This window comes from Arachis hypogaea, chromosome 19 (genome assembly GCF_003086295.3).
Source record: "Arachis hypogaea cultivar Tifrunner chromosome 19, arahy.Tifrunner.gnm2.J5K5, whole genome shotgun sequence".
Lineage (NCBI taxonomy): Eukaryota > Viridiplantae > Streptophyta > Magnoliopsida > Fabales > Fabaceae > Arachis > Arachis hypogaea.
This window is the reverse complement of record NC_092054.1, coordinates 116616924-116637939: the sequence shown is the minus strand read 5'-3', so window position 1 is coordinate 116637939 and position 21016 is coordinate 116616924. Positions and strand designations below refer to the sequence as shown.

General features: G+C 39.6%; 1 protein-coding gene and 1 non-coding gene across 2 annotated transcripts in view; one reads left to right on the top strand and one right to left on the bottom strand.

The window, feature by feature from the left end:
- The window catches only part of LOC140182325 (uncharacterized), a 75118-nt gene that overhangs the window by 5335 nt on the left and 48767 nt on the right, over positions 1-21016 (bottom strand). The window lies entirely within an intron of this gene.
- Positions 12233-12340, top strand: LOC112781278 (small nucleolar RNA R71). Its single transcript, XR_003192063.1, has one exon. It is a non-coding gene; the product is annotated as a small nucleolar RNA R71 (small nucleolar RNA).

Genomic DNA, 21016 nt, shown 5'->3' with positions numbered 1-21016 from the left:
CGCTTCAGTGGCGTGCCACGCCTTGCTCTGATTCTGGCTTAGCGTGCCACGCCTAACTCTCAAGTGGCACGCCCTCCTTCATTAGCACCCCTGGTGTGCCACGCCTTCGAACCCAAGTGGCACGCCCAGGGTCTTTTGATCACTTGTGTTAGCCTGGCGTGCCACGCTTTCGAGCCCAAGTGGCACGCTCAGGCCTTTTTAAAGCCCTGGATAGCCTGGCGTGCCACGCCTTCGAGCCCAAGAAGTGGCACGCCCAGGCCATCTCCCTCTTCTTCTTAGCTTCTGAAAAGGTGAACTAACGTGGCACGCCCATGGTTGGCCTTTTGTCTCCCTCTCTAGAAAATTGTACCAACGTGCCACGCCCATCATTGCCTTTGTTCTAGTAGCTGGCGTGCCACGCCCAGCATTCAAGTGGCATGCCCAGGTGAGAATCTTGAGCTGGCGTGCCACGCCTTTGACATCAAATGGCACGCCCAGCCTTTGCTTTGGCCTTATTTGTACCTTGGTGTGCCTCGCCTAGATGCTCAAGTGGCACGCTCAAGTAAGGGTGGAAGTTTGGCGTGCCACGCCTTCGATCTCAAGTAGCACGCCCAGCCTTTTTAGCCTTCAACCTTTTCTCTGAAATTTTGTACTAGCGTGCCACGCCATACTGCTCAAGTGGCACGCCCATTCATTTGTGACCTTCTTAGCTTAGCATGCCATGCCTGGCTCCTCAAGTGGCACGCCCCAGTGATTTTTAAAGCTGGCGTGCCACGCCTTCGATACCAAGTGGCACGCCCATGGCTCAAGTGGTGGGTTAGGTGTGCCAAGCCCAGCCTGGCATGCCACGCCCCTTCAGTGGCCTTCATTGTTGCTCTCTGGAAAATTGTACTAGCGTGCCACGCCCAGATTCTGGCGTGCCACGCCCATGTAAATGCTTGGAGGATCCTCTCTGGACTTTAGTACTGGCGTGCCATGCCAATGCATTTTTGTGATTTGCTCCAAGTGGCACACCAGTTTCACACGCCCAGCTTGTTTTGTTGTTTTCTTTCCCTTTTTGATATCTTTTTCACCTGAAATTTAGTACAAACTCATTTCAAAGCAATGTACTATAATGTTAATCAAATAATGCATGAATTGCAATGATCAAATGAGATTATGCTCTTTTATGGTCCTTTTTATGCAAGAAAAAAGGGTAGATGATGCAAGTCATCACAACACCAAACTTAAGCTTTGCTTGTCCCAAGCAAATTAGTGTGAGTAGCCCCTTTTACGATTTAAGACTATGACCTTGAATGGATACAACCATGACTAAGAATAGGACTAAGTGTTTAACACATGCATGAATAATTTTGTTTCAATGTCACAAAGATTCCTAGATCCTTGAGGGTTCCTTCAAGTATAAGCTTCAGTGGTCCTTTCTATTAATTGTCACCTTGAAGTAGCAAGAGTTGTTTCATATTCTTTTTGGTTGTTCTTTTTTTTCTATTTATTGACCACGACTCTGAGTGTTTTGTCTCAAGACAACCCTTTAGTTAGGCTTTCAATTAGCACTCCCAAACCAGTTAGTTTTAGGGTACTAGGTGTTGAAACACCCCTAAGAATTTACTTGCCCAGGTCTCTTCTTGACACATCTTCACCACAAGCATCTACTAGGTTCTCTAACTCTTTTGAGCCTTTTAATGTTTCTTTCCATCCTAGTAGTTTATGCTCAGAGCCTTGGTTCTTTATTGCTTACTACTTCTTGGTTCTATAGATGTTCAAGGAACACCCCTTAACCTTTACTTGTCATACCTTCTAAGACTAGTTGCCTTTCATGACTCTCTTTCTTTTTAATTCATTCAAGGTTCTACACTTGGTTCCTTATCTCTTAGTTTTTGAATGATCTCTCTTGGTCTTAGTCTCTTTTACTCTTGCTCTTATAACAACTCACAACAACTCTTATGGAAACAAACTATGCTTTTATTGATATTGCAAAAACTTGAAATAACATTGCATTTTCTTTCTTGAAATTAAAAAGGCTCACAAAAGACTTCAGGATATATAAAAAAAACTAAGCATTGAAAATGAACTATCCTAATGTTGCAATTATTCAGGAACAGAATTTAAAACATAGAGAAAACTAAGCAGAATGCAGAAATTAGAGAGTGTCAACCATGGGACTTAACAACCTTGAGCAGCTTCAACTTCAGTTCATTGGCCCTTTGCCTTTGTCCTTATTTTTGGAAGGGGAGGAGTCATCTTCATCCTTTTTCGAGGATCCTTCTTGTGCCTTAGCATCTTTGGGGTTCCAAAATCCCAACCTTCTCATGTAGTTCCTTTCATCCTCCTTGTGTTTGGCCAGAATATCTTCTTGTCTTGTACTCAACTCCTCCATTCCTTGCATGAATATTGGGTATCCTGGGTTTAGAGCGGCCATGGCATTACACAAGTGATTTAGTTTTACTTGTGTGTTGATATCATATTGCCTCCTTAAAATGGTTCTGGCATCATAAAGATTTCTGAACTCCGCAAGGTTCCTCTGTTGCCATTTGCCCTGCTCTACTATTTTGTCGAGTGCACTTCGCACCTCCCCCCAGTCGAACTGTTCCTGCTGCTCTTTCCTCATGTGCTCCCAACTCTCTTGGAGTTGTTGTATATTCTGATTCACTTGGTTCCATTGTTGTTATTGATTATCCTTGAGTTGGTTGACATCCTCCCTCAGATGATGTAAGTCTCCCTTTATTTGGTGTACATCTCCTTATAATTATTCCCAATTGAATCCCTCTGGAAATTGTTGGTATTGCTGATATGGTGGTGGTTGGAGTGCTAGAAAATGTGGTTGCTCCTCTGCCTCTTCTTCTTCTTCTTCTTCTTGTCCTTGTGTTTCGTGGGCATGAGATCTATGCTCCCTGGCCCTGTGAAGTGGGTAGACAGCTACTAATTTGGCCATCTTCTTGGTAGTGATGGGCTTGTCTTACTCCACTAGCACTTCATCAATAATTTTCTCCATCCCTGCTTCATCACACAGCCTCTAGATGATGCTGGGGAATGCCAACCTTAAGCTATCTTTGGTTCTTTTCAACACTTTGTTAATGTTGTTGGTAATTAGCTCCCCAACATTGACATTCTCACCTCTCATGATGCTGTATATGAGCACAGCTCTCTTTGGTCACCTCTGAAGTGTTGGATGTGGGGATTAGGGAACTTCTCACAAAATCCAGCCACCCTCTAGCTTGGGGGCTCAAATCTCTTTTTCTCAGCTGGTTAGGCCTCCCATCCTTGTCGTTTATCTATTGTACATTCAACACACAGATTTCATTGAGAATTTCATTAAATCCTGGGTCTTGTTGCTTCATTCTTTCCTTATAGCTCCGAGTGGAGGTTGTCTGCTTCACCATCAGCATCCTTTCTATGTTAGTGGGACTGTAGTCAATGGACTTCCCCCTTAAATAGCTAATATAGCCATAGGATTGTCCTGACTGTGGCACGACATTAGCATAGAACTCTCTTACCAAGTCTTCCCCCACTTTTCTTGGTGGGTTGCACAAAAGTCCCCAGCCTCTACTATTTATCTCCCTGTTGATCTCAGGGTGTTCGTTTCTCCCCAGCTGGAAACCGACCTTTGGAATGATTCCCATCTCACTCACCCAACCATAGAACTGGTTTTGATTGAATAAGGAGAGGAACTTGTACTCATTGAAACCTGAACTTGAGGATCCAGAGATTGGTTCCTTAGTCTTTCTTTTCTTTGATGCTGAGGCTTTTGGTGGTGCCATTGGGTTGAGAAAGTGTATTTGAGGGTTTAAAGAAAGTTAGGGAATCTTGCAAGAGAAAGCAAGCAAAATAAAGTTTTGCTCCAACACCAAACTTAGAGCTTGATTGTCCCAATCAAGAAAAAAGAAAGAAGTAGGGAAAGAAGGAAAGAAGTAGGGAAGGGGAAAAGAAAAAAAAGTGAGAAGAAGGAAGGATTTGTGGAGTCTTTTCGTATCTGAATTAGGGTTTAAAGTGTGAGGAGAGGTGGGAAAAGTGTGGTTTGAATGGAAAGTAAGGCAATTCAATGTTTTCCCTCTTGGGGAGTGGCGCCTAGCGTTGGAAGAGGCGCCAATCCTTATCCCACTTTGCTTCCTGCATGTTTTGAGTTCCAAAGTGCAAGTACACTTTGACCTCTTTGCTTTATACGCTATTAATCATGTGGGCCCCATTCTCTCTCCTAAAAATAAAACTGAAACCCCATTAGTAATGACAAAAGAATCCTCCACATTCCTTTTTAATATGGGTGAATGAATTTGCAACTGATGGGTGTCCCTTGGAACACCAAACTTAATCTCATTGTATCATAATAAATTGGGTTCATCATTAGGTTTTTAATGTGTTCATAAAGGTAGAGTGATTCCAATCCTTTCATATACTTTTGCCTCCATCCCCTTCTGAACACAATTAAACCATGTCTTTGCTCTCTAGTGTGCGAAATCGTGATCATTCTATTCCTTGGTAATGGCACTAAAAACTTGGTACGCACGTTCATGATCTTATATCTGTTTCACAACTTCGTACAACTAATCAGCAAGTGCACTGGGTCATCCAAGTAATAAACCTTACGTGAGTAAGGTTCGATCCCACGGAGATTGTCGGCTTGAAGCAAGCTATGGTCACCTTGAAATCTCAGTCAGGCGGATTCAAATGTATTAAGAGATTATAGTGGACGAAAATTAAAATAGGATAGGGATACTTATGTAATTCATTAGTGAGAATTTCAAATAAGCGTATGGAGATGCTTTCGTCCCTCTGAACCTCTACTTTCCTGCTGTCTTCATCCAATCAATCCTACTCCTTTCCATGGCAAGCTTTATGTAGGGCATCACCGTTGTCAATGGCTACATCCCATCCTCTCTGTGAAAAAGGTCCAAATGCTCTGTCACGGCACGGCTAATCATCTGTCGGTTCTCGATCATACTGGAATAGGATCCATTGATCCTTTTGCGTCTGTCACTACGCCCAGCACTCGCGAGTTTGAAGCTCGTCACAGCCATCCCTTCCCAGATCCTACTCGGAATACCACAGACAAGGTTTAGACTTTCCGGATCTCAGGAATGGCCATCCATGGGTTCTAACTTATACCACGAAGACTCTAATATCTCGGACTCGGTCCCCTGTATTAGATATCCAAGAGATATCCATCCAATCTAAGGTAGAACGGAAGTGGTTGTCAGGCATGCATTCATAAGTGAGAATGATGATGACTGTCACGATCATCACATCCATCATATTGAAGTGTGAATGAATATCTTAGAAGCGGAATAAGTTAAATTGAATAGAAAAACAGTAGTACTTTGCATTAATCTTTGAGGAACAGCAGAGCTCCACACCTTAATCTATGGTGTGTAGAAACTATACCATTGAAAAATACATAAGTGAAAGGTTCAAGCATGGCCGATTGGCCAGCCCCCATGATCTAAGAACTAAACGTCCCAAGATGTCTAATACAATAGTAAAATGTCCTATATATACTAGACTAGCTACTAGGGTTTACAGAAATAAGTAATTGATGCAGAAATCCACTTTCGGGATCCACTTGGTGTGTGCTTGGGCTGAGCTTGAAGTTTACACGTGGAGAGGTCATTCTTGAAGTTGAACGTTAGTTTGTAACGTGTTTCTGGCATTGAACTCCACTTTGCAACTTGTTTCTGGCGCTGAACGCCAGACTGCAACATGGAACTGGCGTGCAATGCCAGTTTGCGTCATCTAAACTCAGAAAAAGTATGGACTATTATATATTGCTGGAAAGCCCTGGATGTCTACTTTCCAACGCAATTGGAAGCGCGCCATTTGGAGTTATGTAGCTCCAGAAAATTCACTTTGAGTGCTGGGAGGTCAGAATCCAACAGCATCTGCAGTCCTTCTTCAACCTCTGAATCTGATTTTTGCTCAAGTCCCTCAATTTCAGCCAGAAAATACCTGAAATCACAGAAAAAGACACAAACTCATAGTAAAGTCTAGAAATTTGATTTTTAATTAAAAACTAATAAAAATATACTAAAAACTAACTAAATCATACTGAAAACATACTAAAAATAATGCCAAAAAGCGTATAAATTATCCGCTCATCAGAACACCAAACTTAAATTTTTGCTTGTCCCCAAGTAACTGAAAATCAAATAGGATAAAAAAAAAGAGAATATACTATAAATTCTAAAATATCAATGAAACATAACTCCAATCAGATGAGCGGGACTTGTAGCTTTTTGCCTCTTGAATAGTTTTGGCATCTTACTTTATCCATTGAAGTTCAGAATGATTGGCATCTATAGGAACTCAGAGTTCAGATAGTGTTATTGATTCTCCTAGTTCAGTATGTTGATTCTTGAACACAGCTACTTTATGAGTATTGGCCGTGGCCCTAAGCACTTTGTTTTCCATACCACCGGATACATAAATGCCACAGACACATAACTAGGTAAACCTTTTCAGATTTTGACTCAGCTTTGCTAAAGTCCCCAATTATAGGTGTTCAGGGTTCTTAAGCACACTCTTTTTTTGCTTTGGACCTCGACTTTAACCGCTCAGTCTCAAGTTTTCACTTGACACCTTCACGCCACAAGCACATGGTTAGGGACAACTTAGTTTAGCCGCTTAGGCCAGGATTTTATTCCTTTAGGCCCTCCTATCCACTGATACTCAAAGCCTTGGATCCTTTTTATTTACCCTTGCCTTTTGGTTTTTAGGGCTACTGCCTTTTTGCTCTTGCCTTTTGGTTTTAAGAGCTTTTGGCTTTTTCTGCTTGCTTGTTGATGCCAAGGCATCTTAGGCTAGTTTCACTAGCCTTTTTCTTTTATTTTTAGTTGTTTTATGCATTTTCTTGAGCCTTAAGTAATCATTTGGGCCAAATAGTCATGCTTGTCTTAAATCATTCAACATGAAGATTTTGATGCAAATTCCATGAGTTTTTAGTTATATTCCTTGAATGCTATGAATGGAAGAATTCTCATGAATTTTAGCAAGACTTTGATGCAGTTGTTTGGATGATTTCAGGGAAGAAGAGGCTAGGCAAGGAAGCAACAAAATCAATAAAGGAAGCTTGAATATCACATGTGAAGTTTAAGCTCCAGTTTAAGCTTAAACTGGAGCTTAAACGCCAAAATCATGAAAGCTGAAAGTGGCGTTTAACTTCCAGTTTAACCTTAAACTGGAAGTTAAACGCCAGAATTGAGAAATGAACCAGGATGGCCTTCTTCCATTTCCACGTTTAAGCTTCAGTTTAACCTTAAACTGAAGCTTAAACGTGTTCGACAATTCCACACTCCAGGGTTGCCTTCTTCCATTTCCACGTTTAAGCTTCAGTTTAACCTTAAACTGAAGCTTAAACGTGCTCGAGCTTGTGCCTCTAGGGAGTGCCAGCGTTTAAGCTCCAGTTTAAGCTTAAACTGGAGCTTAAACGTGTTATATGGAACAGCTTGACCATGCCTTCTTCAAACATAAATAACTTGAGCTACAAAACTCCAAATGAGGTGATTCAAAATGCATTGGAAAGAAGACATCTAGAGCTTTCCAAGCATATATGGCATGCATGGTGGATACTAAAAATTGAGGGAGAAAACAGCCCCGTAATGTGCATAGAAGAGCATAGTACCAACATGCAATCAGGCCAGCTGACCTCTTCACCTTCCATGGAGTATAACTCGAGTTGTAGAACTCCAAATGATGCGCTTCCAGTTGCATTGGAAAGTAGACATCCAGAGCTTTTCAACGATGTATAGAAGTATGGGGTGGACAATGCAACTGAGCTCCCAAAATTGGCATTTTCGAGCACGTTTAAGTGACTTAAACGTTGGCTTAAACGCTGTCAAACCAACCAGCAACCTTGTCACCTTCAATCAAGCATAACTTGAGCTATAGAGATCCAATTGAGGTGCTTCCAGTTGCGTTAGAAAGCTGACATCCATAGTTTTCCAACGAGGTATAATAGTCTATATTTGGCATCAAATTGGCAAGGTTGACAAGAGAACAAAGTGACGACTCAAGAAAGGGGGGTGCAACGTTTGAGTGTAGTTTAATGGATCATTATCCTTTTTGGATCAATTATGTCACTCTACCCTTCAAGCAAGCAAGGCCCATCAACAACACCAAATCAAGGCCACAAGAATCATCTAGAATAGTTTATTTTCATTTGATTGTAATTTACTTTGAATTTCATTTTCATTTTGTAATTTAGGGAGCCTATTTAAAGGCCTTAGTTTCTGCATTTGAAACGGGGGATTGAAGGGGAATCCAGCCCCTGAGGGGGAGAGAACTGGAAATCATTTTCTTTTAGTTTTGTAATTGAATTCAGAGCTATGACTCACTAAACCCCTTTCATTGGGTTAGGGAGCTCTATTGTAATTCAATGAATCAATAATAGTTTTATCTTCTTCTTCAATCTTTTCTCTTGAATTTTGTTAGAAAGCTTCTCGATCTAATTCCATTGGGTAGTTGTCTTGGGAAAGAAATTACCCATAATTGGAATCCTTCGGAACCTTGGGAAAGGAATGGAGGATTCATGCTAGAGAAGCTTTCTCACAGTGAATTGGATTGGGATTTGGATGGATATTGTGACATGTAATCCTACCAAATTGTGGTTCATGAAACTGTGTGGTATAATCAGTGATCGAGCATCATCTCTTCTTATGAACATTTAAACCAAGGGATTGGGAATTTGTTTGTTTTTAGAGAGAATTGGTGAGCCAAGGGATTGGGATCCAATCATATAAGATTGCCAAGCAAAATTCAATGAATGCATTGGTTGAGGAAGGGATAAAAGTTGTTTTGATTCGGAGATCTCAATATCTCCTAACACCCAATGAACTCCCCATTCCTGATTTACCACTTTCTATTTACATTCTGCAATTAAATTCATGCAATCACCCCCATCCCTTTTAATTTCAGCAATTTAGCTTCTCGCTCTTTAATTCATGCAATTTTACATTCCGCAATTCTCATCTAAATCTTGATTCCGCTCAACTAGAACATACTTCTAATCCGAATTGCTCACTCAACCAATCCTTGTGGGATTCGACCTCACTCTATTGTGAGTTTTTACTTGACGATAACCGGTGCACTTGCCGGAAGGAATTTTGCCGATCGTGCAATTTCCTAAATCGTAGCATATCAAGTTTATGCACATCACTTGTTCTTTTTCTCTTTTTTTTTGCTATTTTTTTCTGCAAGCTTTGTATTCACTGCTTTTTCTTGCTTCTAGAATCATTTTTATGATTTTTCAGATTATCAAATAACATGTCTCCTTGTCATCGTTCTTTCAAGAGCCAACATATTTAACATTTTTAAACATCAAATTCAAAAGGCATATGCATTGTTCAAGCATTCATTCAGAAAACAAAAAGTATTGTCTCCACATCAAAATAATTAAACTAAGTTCAAGGATGAATTCAAAACCATGTACTTCTTGTTCTTTTGTAATTAAAACAGTTTTCATTTAAGAGAGGTGATGGATTCATATTCACTACTTTAAGGCGTAGACACTTAGATACTAATGATCATATAATAAGATACAAACATAAATAAACATTTAACATAAAAAATGAAAAAACAGAAAATTTAAGAACAAGGAATGAGTCCACCTTAGTGATGGTGGCGTTTTCTTCTTGAGGAACCAATGATGTCCTTGAGCTCTTCTATGTCTCTTCCTTGTCTTTGTTGCTCCTCCCTTATTGCTCTTTGATCTTCTCTAATTTCATGGAGGATGATGGAGTGCTCTTGGTGCTCCTATCCTTAGTTGCTCCCAATAATTATGTGGAGGAAAATGTATCCCTTGAGGTATCTCAGGGATCTCTTAATTTGCAGTCAAATGTTCTACCACTGAGCTATAGACCCTTGATGGAAGCTTTTGTCTTCTCTTTTCTCTTTCTAGAGATTTCTCTAGCCTTAGGTGCCATCACTGGTTATGGAAAAACAAAAAAGAACTATGCTTTTACCACACCAAACTTAGAATGTTGCTCGCCCTCGAGCAAAAGAAGAAAGAATAGAAGAAGAAGAAATGGATGTGAGTGGTGAAGGGGTGATAGGGAAGAGAGATATAGGATTATGAGGAGGGAAGGTGAGTGGAGGTATGTGGGGATCCTGTGGGGTCCACAGATCCTGAGGTGTCAAGGATTTACATCCCTGCACCAATTAGGCATGTAAAATGCCTTTGTATGCATTTCTGGCGTTTAAACGCCGAAGTGATGCTTGTTCTGGGCGTTCAACGCCCATAAGCAGCATATTTCTGGCGTTGAACGCCAGCTCCATGCTTGTTTCTGGCGTTCAGCCCCAGCTCCATGCTCTGTTCTGACATTGAACGCTAGCCAGATGCTCCTTACTGGCGTTTAAACGCCAGTAAGACCTTCCTCCAGGGTGTGATTTTTCTTCTGCTGTTTTTTATTCTGTTTTTATTTTTTGGTTTATTTTGTGACTCCACATGATCATGAACCTAATAAAATATGGAAGAACAATAAAAATAAAAAATAAAATTAGATAAATAAAAATTGGGTTGCCTCCCAACAAGCGCTTTTTTAATGTCAATAGCTTGACAGTGGGCTCTCATGGAGCCACACAGGTGATCAGGTCAATTTTGTAGACTCCCAACACCAAACTTAAAGTTTGGATATGGGATTTCAACACCAAACTTAGAGTTTGGCTGAGGCCTCCCAATACCAAACTTAGAGTTTGACTGTGGGGGCTTTAGTTCACTCTGTACTGAGAGAAGCTTTTCATGCTTCCTCTCCATTGTTACAGACGGAGATTCTTGAGTTTTAAACACAAGGTTGTCCTCATTTAGCTGAAGGATCAATTCTCCTCTGTCCACATCAATCACAGCTCTTGTTGTGGCTAGGAAGGGTCTTCCAAGGATGATGGATTCATCCTCATCCTTTCCAGTATCTAGGATTATGAAATCAGCAGGGATGTAAAGGCCTTCAACCTTTACTAACATGTCTTCTACTTGTCTATAAGCCTGTTTTCTGGAATTGTCTGCCATCTCTAATGAGATTCTAGCAGCTTGTACCTCAAAAATTCCCAGTTTCTCTATTATAGAGAGTGGCATGAGGTTTATCCCTGACCCAAGGTCACACAGAGCCTTCTCAAAGGTCATGGTGCCTATGGTACAAGGTATTAAGAACTTTCCAGGATCCTGTTTCTTCTGAGGCAATGTCAGTTGATCCAGATCACTTAGTTCATTGATGAGCAAGGGAGGTTCATCTTCCCAAGTCTCATTACCAAATAATTTGGCATTTAGCTTTATGATTTCACCAAGGTACTTGGTAACTTGCTCTTCAGTAACATCCTCATTCTCTTCAGAAGAAGAATACTCATCAGAGCTCATGAAGGGCATAAGGAGGTTCAATGGAATCTCTATGGTCTCTAAATGAGCCTCAGATTCCTTTGGTTCCTCAAAGGGAAACTCCTTGTTGATCACTGGACGTCCCAGGAGGTCTTCCTCCTTGGGATTCACGTCCTCCCCTTCCTCCTTGGATTCGGCCATGATGGTTATATCAATGGCCTTGCAATCTCTCTTTGGATTCTCTTCTGTATTGCTTGGGAGAGTACTAGGAGGGGTTTCAGTGATCTTCTTACTCAGCTGGCCCACTTGTGCCTCCAAATTTCTAATGGATGACCTTGTTTCATTCATGAAACTCAGAGTGGCCTTAGATAGATCAGAGACTAAATTTGCTAAGCTAGATGGATTCTGCTCAGAATTCTCTATCTGTTGCTGAATGGATAATGGAAAAGGTTTACTACTGTTAAACCTGTTTCTTCCACCATTATTAAAGCCTTGTTGAGGCTTTTGTTGATCCTTCCATGAGAGATTTGGGTGATTTCTCCATGAGGGATTATAGGTGTTTCCATAGGGTTCACCCATGTAATTCACCTCTGCTATTGCAGGGTTCTCAGGATCATAAGCTTCTTCTTCAGAAGATGCCTCTTGAGTGCTGTTGGATACAGCTTGCATTCCATTCAGACTCTGAGAAATCATATTGACTTGCTGAGTCAATATTTTATTCTGAGCCAATATGGCATTCAGAGTATCAATCTCAAGAACTCCCTTCTTCTGAGGCGTCCCATTACTCACAGGATTCCTCTCAGAAGTGTACATGAACTGGTTATTAGCAACCATGTCAATGAGTTCTTGAGCTTCTGCAGGCGTTTTCTTTAGGTGAATGGATCCACCTGCAGAAGTATCTAATGACATCTTAGCTAATTCAGACAGACCATCATAGAATATATCCAGGATGGTCCATTCTGAAAGCATGTCAGAAGGACACTTTTTAGTCAGTTACTTGTATCTCTCCTAAGCTTCATAGAGGGATTCACCTTCTTTCTGTCTGAAGGTTTGAACATCCACTCTAAGCTTACTAAGCTTTTGAGGAGGAAAGAACTTGGCTAAGAAAGCCGTGACCAGCTTATCCCAAGAGTTCAGGCTATCTTTAGGTTGAGAATCCAACCATATTCTAGCTCTGTCTCTCACAGCAAACAGGAAAAGCATGAGCCTGTAGACTTCAGGATCTACTCCATTAGTCTTAACAGTATCACATATCTGCAAGAATTCAGTTAAGAACTGAAAAAGATCTTCAGATGAAAGTCCATGAAACTTGCAGTTTTGTTGCATCAGAGAAACTAATTGAGGTTTCAGCTCAAAATTGTTTGCTCCAATGGCACGAATGGAGATGCTTCTTCCATGTAAATTGGAATTAGGTGCAGTAAAGTCACCAAGCATCCTCCTTGCATTATTATTATTTTCGGCTGCCATCTCCTCTTCCTTTTCGAAAATTTCTGTAAGGTTGTCTCTGGATTGTTGTAATTTAGCTTCTCTTAGTTTCCTCTTCAGAGTCCTTTCAGGTTCAGGATCTGCTTCAACAAGAATGTTCTTGTCCTTGCTCCTGCTCATATGAAAAAGAAGGGAACAGAAAATAATAATAGGGATCCTTTTTACCACAGTATAGAGGTTTCCTTGTGTGAGTAGAAGAAAAGAAGAAAGAGAATGAAGAAGAGAAGATTTCGAACTCAAAAGAGAAGAAGGGGTTCGAGTTTTTGGGTGAGGAGAAGTGTTAGTAGATGAATAAATAAATAGAAGGAGATGAGGGAGAGGGAAATTTCGAAAATTAATTTTTGAAAAGAAGTTGATGATTTTCGAAAATTAAAGGAGAATTCAAATTAAAATTAAAATTTAAACAATTAATTAACTAAATAGAATTTTTGAAAAAGAGGGAGGTATTTTTGAAAATTAGAGAGGGATAGTTAGTTAGGTAGTTTTGAAAGAGATAAGAAACAAACAAAAAGTTAATTAGTTAGTTGAAAAAGATTTGAAATTCAATTTTGAAAAGATAAGAAGATAAGAAGTTAGAAGAGATATTTTAAAATTGAATTTTTGAAACAGATAAGATTTAAAAAGATATGATAGAAATTTATTTTGAAAATTGATTAAAAAGATATGATTGAAAAGATTTTAAGAAGATTTGAAAAGATAAGAAGTTAGAAAAAGATTTTGAAATCAAAGTTTGAAAAGATATGATTGAAAGAGATTTGTTTGAAAAATATTTGAAATTTTAAAATCAAAATTAATGACTTGACTCACAAGTAATCACAAGATATGATTCTAGAACTTAAAGTTTGAATCTTTCTTAACAAGAAAGTAACAAACTTGAAATTTTTGAATAAAAACATTAATTGTTGATAATATTTTTGAAAATTATGAGATAAAATTAAGAAAAAGATTTTTGAAAAATATTTTTAAATTTTTAAAAATAAATAAGAAAAATGAAAAAGATTTAATTTTTGAAAAAATTTTTGAAAAAGATAGGATTTTCAATTTGAAAATTTGATTTGACTCATAAGAAACAACTAGATTTTAAAAATTTTGAAAAAGTCAACTCAAATTTTCGAAAATTTATGAGAGAAAAAGGGAAAGATATATTTTTTATTTTTGAATTTTTAATGATGAGAGAGAAAAACATAAAAAATGACTCACAACATGAAAATTATGAATCAAAACACATGATGCATGCAAGAACATTATGAATGTCAAGATGAACACCAAGAACACTTTGAAGATCATGATGAACATCAAGAACATTAAGTTTGGTGTTGGGAGGCCACAACCAAACTTTAAGTTTGGTGTTGAACCCCCACATTCAAACTCTAAGTTTGGTGTTGGGAGGTTCCAACATTGCTCTGAACATCTGTGAGGCTCCATGAGAGCCCACTGTCAAGCTATTGACATTAAAGAAGCGCTTGTTAGCAGGCAACCCAATTTTTACTTATCTATGTTAAATTTCTATTTTCTTTTGCTATTTTATGTTTTCTGTAGGTTGATGATCATGTGAAGTCACAAAAACAATTGAAAAAGCAAAAACAAAGTGAAAAACAGAATGAAAAATAGAACACCCTGGAGGAGATAGTTACTGGCATTTAAACGCCAGTAAAGGTAGCAGAATGGGCGTTAAACGCCCAGTCTGGCACCATTCTGGGCGTTTAACGCCAGAAAAGGGCACCAGACTGGCGTTTAACGCCAGGAATTGGCAAGAAACTGGCGTTAAACGCCAGAAATGGGCAGCAGCCTGGCGTTTAACGCCAGGATTGGCAGAAAGGGGCGTTTTGCACACCACTTGGTGCAGGGATGAGATATCCTTGACACCTCAGGATCTGTGGACCCCACAGGATCCCCACCTACCCCACCACTTTCTCTCTTCTTCACCCATTCACCAATCACCTCAATACCTCTTCCCCCAAAACCCCTCACCTATCAAATCCCACCATTCTCTTCACCACTCACATCCATCCTTCATAAAACCCCACCTACCTCACCATTCAAATTCAAACCAATTTCCAACCCAAACCCACCCTCTATAGCCGAACCATACACCCCCCTCTCCCTCCTATATAAACACATCTTCACTCCTTCATTTTCACACAACCTAAACACCACTTCTCCCCCTTGGCCGAAACACAAAGCCCACTCCATCTCCTCTATTTCTTCTTCTTCTACTCTCTTCTTTCTTCTTTTGCTCGAGGACGAGCAACCTTCTAAGTTTGGTGTGGTAAAAGCTAAAGCTTTTTGTTTTTTCATAACCATTTATGGCACCAAAGGCTGGAGAAACCTCTAGAAAGAGGAAAGGGAAGGCAAAAGCTTCCACCTCCGAGTCATGGGAGATGGAGAGATTCCTCTCAAGGGTGCATCAAGACCACTTCTATGAAGTTGTGGCCAAGAAGAAAGTGATCCCCGAGGTCCCTTTCAAGCTCAAAAAGAATGAGTATCCAGAGATCCGACAAGAGATCCAAAGAAGAGGTTGGAAAGCTCTAACCAACCCCATTCAACAAGTTGGAATCTTAATGGTTCAAGAGTTCTATGCCAATGCATGGATCACCAAGAACCATGATCAAAGTGTGAACCCGGACACTAAGAATTGGCTTACAATGGTTCGGGGGACTTACTTAGATTTTAGTCCAAAAAATGTAAGGTTGGCATTCAACTTGCCCATGATGCAAGGAGATGCACACCCCTACACTAGAAGGGTCAACTTTGATCAAAGGTTGGACCAAGTCCTCATGGACATATGTGAAGAGGGCGCTCAATAGAAGAGAGATTCAAGAGGGAAGCTGGTTCAACTAAGAAGGCATGACCTCAAGCCCGTGGCTAGGGGATGGTTGGAGTTCATCCAACACTCAATCATTCCCACTAGTAACCGGTCCGAAGCTACTATAGACCGGGCTATCATGATACATAGCATCATGATTGGAGAGGAAGTGGAAGTTCATGAGGTTATATCCCAAGAACTCTACAAGGTGGCAGACAAGTCCTCTCCTTTGGCAAGGTTAGCCTTCCCTCATCTCATTTGTCTCCTTTGCAATTCGGTTGGAATTGACATAGAGGGAGACATTCTCATTGATGAGGACAAACCCATCACTAAGAAAAGGATGGAGAAAATAAGAGAACCTCATAAAGAGCATGAGGAAACTCCTCATCATGAAATCCCTGAGATACCTCAAGGGATGCATCTTCCTCCACAAAACTATTGGGAGCAAATCAACACCTTCCTAGGAGAATTGAGTTCCAACATGGGACAACTAAGGGTGGAGCACCAAGAGTATTCCATCCTCCTCTATGAAATTAGAGAAGACCAAAGAACCATGAGAGAGGAGCAACAAAGGCAAGGAAGAGACATTGAGGAGCTCAAGCACTCCATAAGATCTTCAAGAGGAAGAACAAGCCGCCATCACTAAGGTGGACCCGTTCTTTAATTTCCTTGTTCTTTATTTTCCTGTTTTTCGAATTTTTATGCTTTATGTGTATTTATGTTTGTGTCTTTATTACATGATCATTAGTGTCTAAGTCTCTATGCCTTAAAGCTATGAAAATGAATCCATCACCTTTCTTAAATGAAAAATGTTTTTAATTGAAAAAGAAAAAGAAGTACATGAATTTCAAATTTTAAAACAGTTTAATTATCTTGATGTGGTGGCAATACTATTGTTTTTCTGAATGAATGCATGAACAGTGCATATTTTTGAATTTGATTATTTATGAATGTTAAAATTGTTGGCTCTTGAAAGAATTAAAGGAAGCAGAAAAAGCCAATACCCCTTTAAACCAAAAGGCAAGGGTGATAAAAAGGATCCAAGGCTTTGAGCATCAGTGGATAGGAGGGCCCACAGGAATAAAATCCTGGCCTAAGCGGCTAAAACAAGTTGTCCCTAACCATGTACTTGTGGCGTGAAGGTGTCAAGTGAAAACTTGAGACTGAGCGGTTAAAGTTGAGGTCCAAAGCAAAAAGAAGAGTGTGCTTAAGAACCCTGGACACCTCTAATTGGGGACTCTAGCAAAGCTGAGTCACAATCTAAAAAGGTTCACCCAGTTATGTGTCTGTGGCATTTATGTATCCGGTGGTAATACTGGAAAACAAAGTGCTTAGGGCCACGGCCAAGACTCATAAAGTAGCTGTGTTCAAGAATCAACATACTTAACTAGGAGAATCAATAACACTATCTGGATTCTGAGTTCCTATAGATGCCAATCATTCTGAACTTCAAAGGATAAAGTGAGATGCCAAAACTGTTCAGAGGCAAAAAGCTAAAAGCCCCGCTCATCTAATTAATACTGATCTTCATACATGTTTTTGGAATTCATTGTATATTATCTTCTTTTTATCCTATTTGATTTTCAGTTGCTTGGGGACAAGCAACAATTTAAGTTTGGTGTTGTGATGAGCGGATAATTTATACGCTTTTGGCATTGTTTTTAGTATGTTTTTAGTATATTTTAGTTAGTTTTTATTATGTTTTTATTAGTTTTTAAATGAAAATCACTTTTCTAGACTTTAATATGAGTTTGTGTGTTTTTCTGTGATTTCAGGTATTTTCTGGCTGAAATTGAGGGACCTGAGCAAAAATCTGATTCAGAGGCTGAAAAAGGACTGCAGATGCTGTTGGATTCTGACCTCCCTGCACTCAAAGTGAATTTTCTGGAGCTACAGAAGCCCAATTGGCGCGCTCTCAATTGCGTTAGAAAGTAGACATCCTGGGCTTTCCAGCAATATATAATAGTCTATACTTTACCCGAGATTTGATGGCCCAAACTGGCGTTCCAAGTCAGCTCAAGAATTCTAGCGTTTAACTCCAAAACTGGCACAAAAGCTGGAGTTAAACGCCCAAACTGGCACAAAAACTGGCGTTTAACTCTAAGAAAAGTTTCTACACGAAAATGCTTCAATGCTCAGCCCAAGCACACACCAAGTGGGCCCGGAAGAAGATTTCTGCATTAATTACTGATTTCTGTAAACCTTAGGCTACTAGTTTTTTATAAATTGGACCTTTTGCTATTGTATTTTCATACTTTTCACACACTTGATCATACTTTTGATAGACCTTTTCACGTTTGGGGGCTGGCCTCACGGCCATGCCTAGACCTTGTTCTTATGTATTCTCAACGGTGGAGTCTCTACACACCATATATTAAGGTGTGGAGCTCTGCTGTTCTTCATGAATTAATACAAAGTACTATTGTTTTTCTATTCAATTCAAGTATATTTCTTCTCCATGATATTCATTCGTTCTTCAACTTGATGAATGTGATGATCTGTGACACTCATCATCATTCTCACCTATGAACATGTGCCTGACAACCACCTCTGTTCTACTAGCAATGGCTTGAATGTGTATCTCTTAGGTTTCTAATCTAAGATTGGAACCTTCGTGGTATAGGCTAGAATTATTGGCGGCCATTCTTGAGATCCGGAAAGTCTAAACCTTGTCTGTGGTATTCCGAATAGGATCTGGGAAGGGATGACTGTGATGAGCTTCAAACTCGCGATTGTGGGGCGTGTGACAGACGCAAAAGGATCAATGGATCCTATTCCGACATGATCGAGAACCGACAGCTGATTAGCCGATGTTGTGACAGAGCATCAGGACCATTTTCACTGAGAGGATGGGATGTAGCCATTGACAACGGTGATGCCCAACATAAAGCTTGCCATGGAAAGGAGTATGAATGATTGGAAGAAGGCAATAGGAAAGCAGAGGTTCAAGGGGAACAAAGCATCTTCATACGCTTATCTGAAATCCACCAATGAATTACATAAGTATCTCTATCTTTATTTTATGTTTATTTTCATCACCTTAAACTCTATAACCATTTGAATCTGCCTGACTGAGATTTACAAGATGACCATAGCTTGCTTCAAGCCGACAATCTCCGTGGGATCGACCCTTACTCACGTAAGGTTTATTACTTGGACGACCCAGTGCACTTGCTGGTTAGTTGTGTGGAATTGTGACAAAGTGTGATTCATGTTTGAGAGCTCCAAGTCTTAGGCGCCATTGTTGATGATCACAATTTCGTGCACCACGCACGCATGGACGACGCGAACGCGTGCCAAGCAAAAAGCACGAGCGACGCGTATGCGTGACTGACACGTACGCGTGACAAGGAAAAACTCCAAATGACGTGCACGCGTGATGGACACCACGTGCAAAAAATTGCAGAAGTCACCCCCAGCGATTTTTGGCCCCTTTTTGGCCCAAATCCAAGCCCAGAAACACAGTATAGAGGCTGGAGAATGGAGGAATCAATGAAGAGAATTGATACAACTTTCATATTCATAATTTTAGGGTTTAGATGTAGGTTTTAGAGAGAGAGAGGCTCTCTCCTCTCTCTTAGGATTTAGGATTAGGATTCCTCTTAATTTTAGGATTGCTTCTCAATCACAGGTTCAATGTTTCTTTAATTTATATTCTCTTCTACTTTTATTTACTCTAATGCTTTTACTTGTTAATTACTTATGTTTCCAAATTGGCTTATGAACTCTTCATGTTAGATTTGAATATTCAATTTAATATAATTTGAGGTATTTCAGATACAAGATTGCTTTATTCAACTTATGTTATTAATGCTTTTAATTTAATTTAAGATTTATTCCCCTTTTGCTTTGGTTAAGTAATTGGTGACACTTGAGTTATCAAACTCCGCAGTCGATTGAAAATTGGAATTGCTGATTGATTTGGATCCCTCTAAAGCTAGTTTTTCCATAGGAGTTGACTAGGACTTGAGGAATCAAGTTAATTAGTCCACTTGACTTTCCTTTATTTAGTAAGGGTTAACTAAGTGGGAGCAATAAACAATTTTTATCACACCTGATAAGGATAACTGGGATGGGATTTCCAGTTCTTATACCTTGCAATAGTTTTTTATAATTATTAATTTATTTTTCTTGTCATTTAAATTACTTGTTCCTTAATTCAAAAACCCAAACAAAAATACGCTTTTTCTCATAACCAATAACAAATCATACTGCCCTGCAATTCCTTGAGAGACGACCCGAGGTTTAAATACTTTGGTTATAAATTTTATTGTTGTTACTTGTGACAACCAAACATTTGTACGAAAAGGATTCTCTGTTGGTTTAGAAACTATACTTACAACGCGATTATATTTGTGAATTTCTTTACCGGCAGAAATCAGATCATCAAACACCCCTTAACCTTTACTTGTCATACCTTCTAAGATAGTTGCCTTTCATGAATGTCTTTCTTTTTAATTCATTCTAGGTTCTACACTTGGTTTCTTGTCTCTTAGTTTTTGAATGATCTCTCTTGAGCTTAGTCTCTTTTACTCTTGCTCTTATAACAACTCACAACAACTCTTATGGAAACAAACTGTGCTTTTATTGATATTGCAAAAACTTGAAATAATATTGCATTTTCTTTCTTGAAATTAAAAAGGCTCACAAAAGACTTCAGGATATATAAAAAAACTAAGCATTGAAAATAAACTATCCTAGTGTTGCAATTATTCAGGAACAGAATTTAAAACATAAAGAAAACTAAGTAGAATGTAGAAATTAGAGAGTGTCAACCATGGGACTTAACAACCTTGAGCAGCTTCAACTTCAGTTCATTGGCCCTTTGCCTTTGTCTTTCTTCTTGGAAGGGAAGGAGTTATCTTCATCCTTTTTCAAGGATCCTTCTTGTGCCTTAGCATCTTTGGGCATCCAAAATCCCAACCTTCTCATGTAGTTCATTTCATCCTCCTTGTGTTTGGCCAGAATTTTTTCTTGTCTTGCACTCAACTCCTCCATTCCTTGCATGAATGTTAGGTATCCTGGGTTTAAAGCGGCCACGGCATTACACAAGTGATTCAGTTTCGCTTGTGTGTTGATATCATATTGCCTACTTGAAATGGTTCTGCCATCATAAAGATTTCTGAACTCCACAAGGTTCCTCTGTTGCCATTTGCCCTGCTCTACAATTTTGTCGAGTGCACTTCGCACCTCCCCCCAGTCGAACTGTTCCTGCTGCTCTTTCCTCATGTGCTCCCAACTCTCTTGGAGTTGTTGTATGTTTTGATTCACTTGGTTCCATTGTTGTTGTTGATTATCCTTGAGTTGGTTGACATCCTCCCTCAGATGATGTAGGTCTCCATTCATTTAGTGTACATCTCCTTGCGATTGTTCCCAATTGAATCCCTCTGGAAATTGTTGGTATTTGTTCATACCCTGGGTCGAGCTGTCCAACCGGGATGTTCTACCGACAAGAC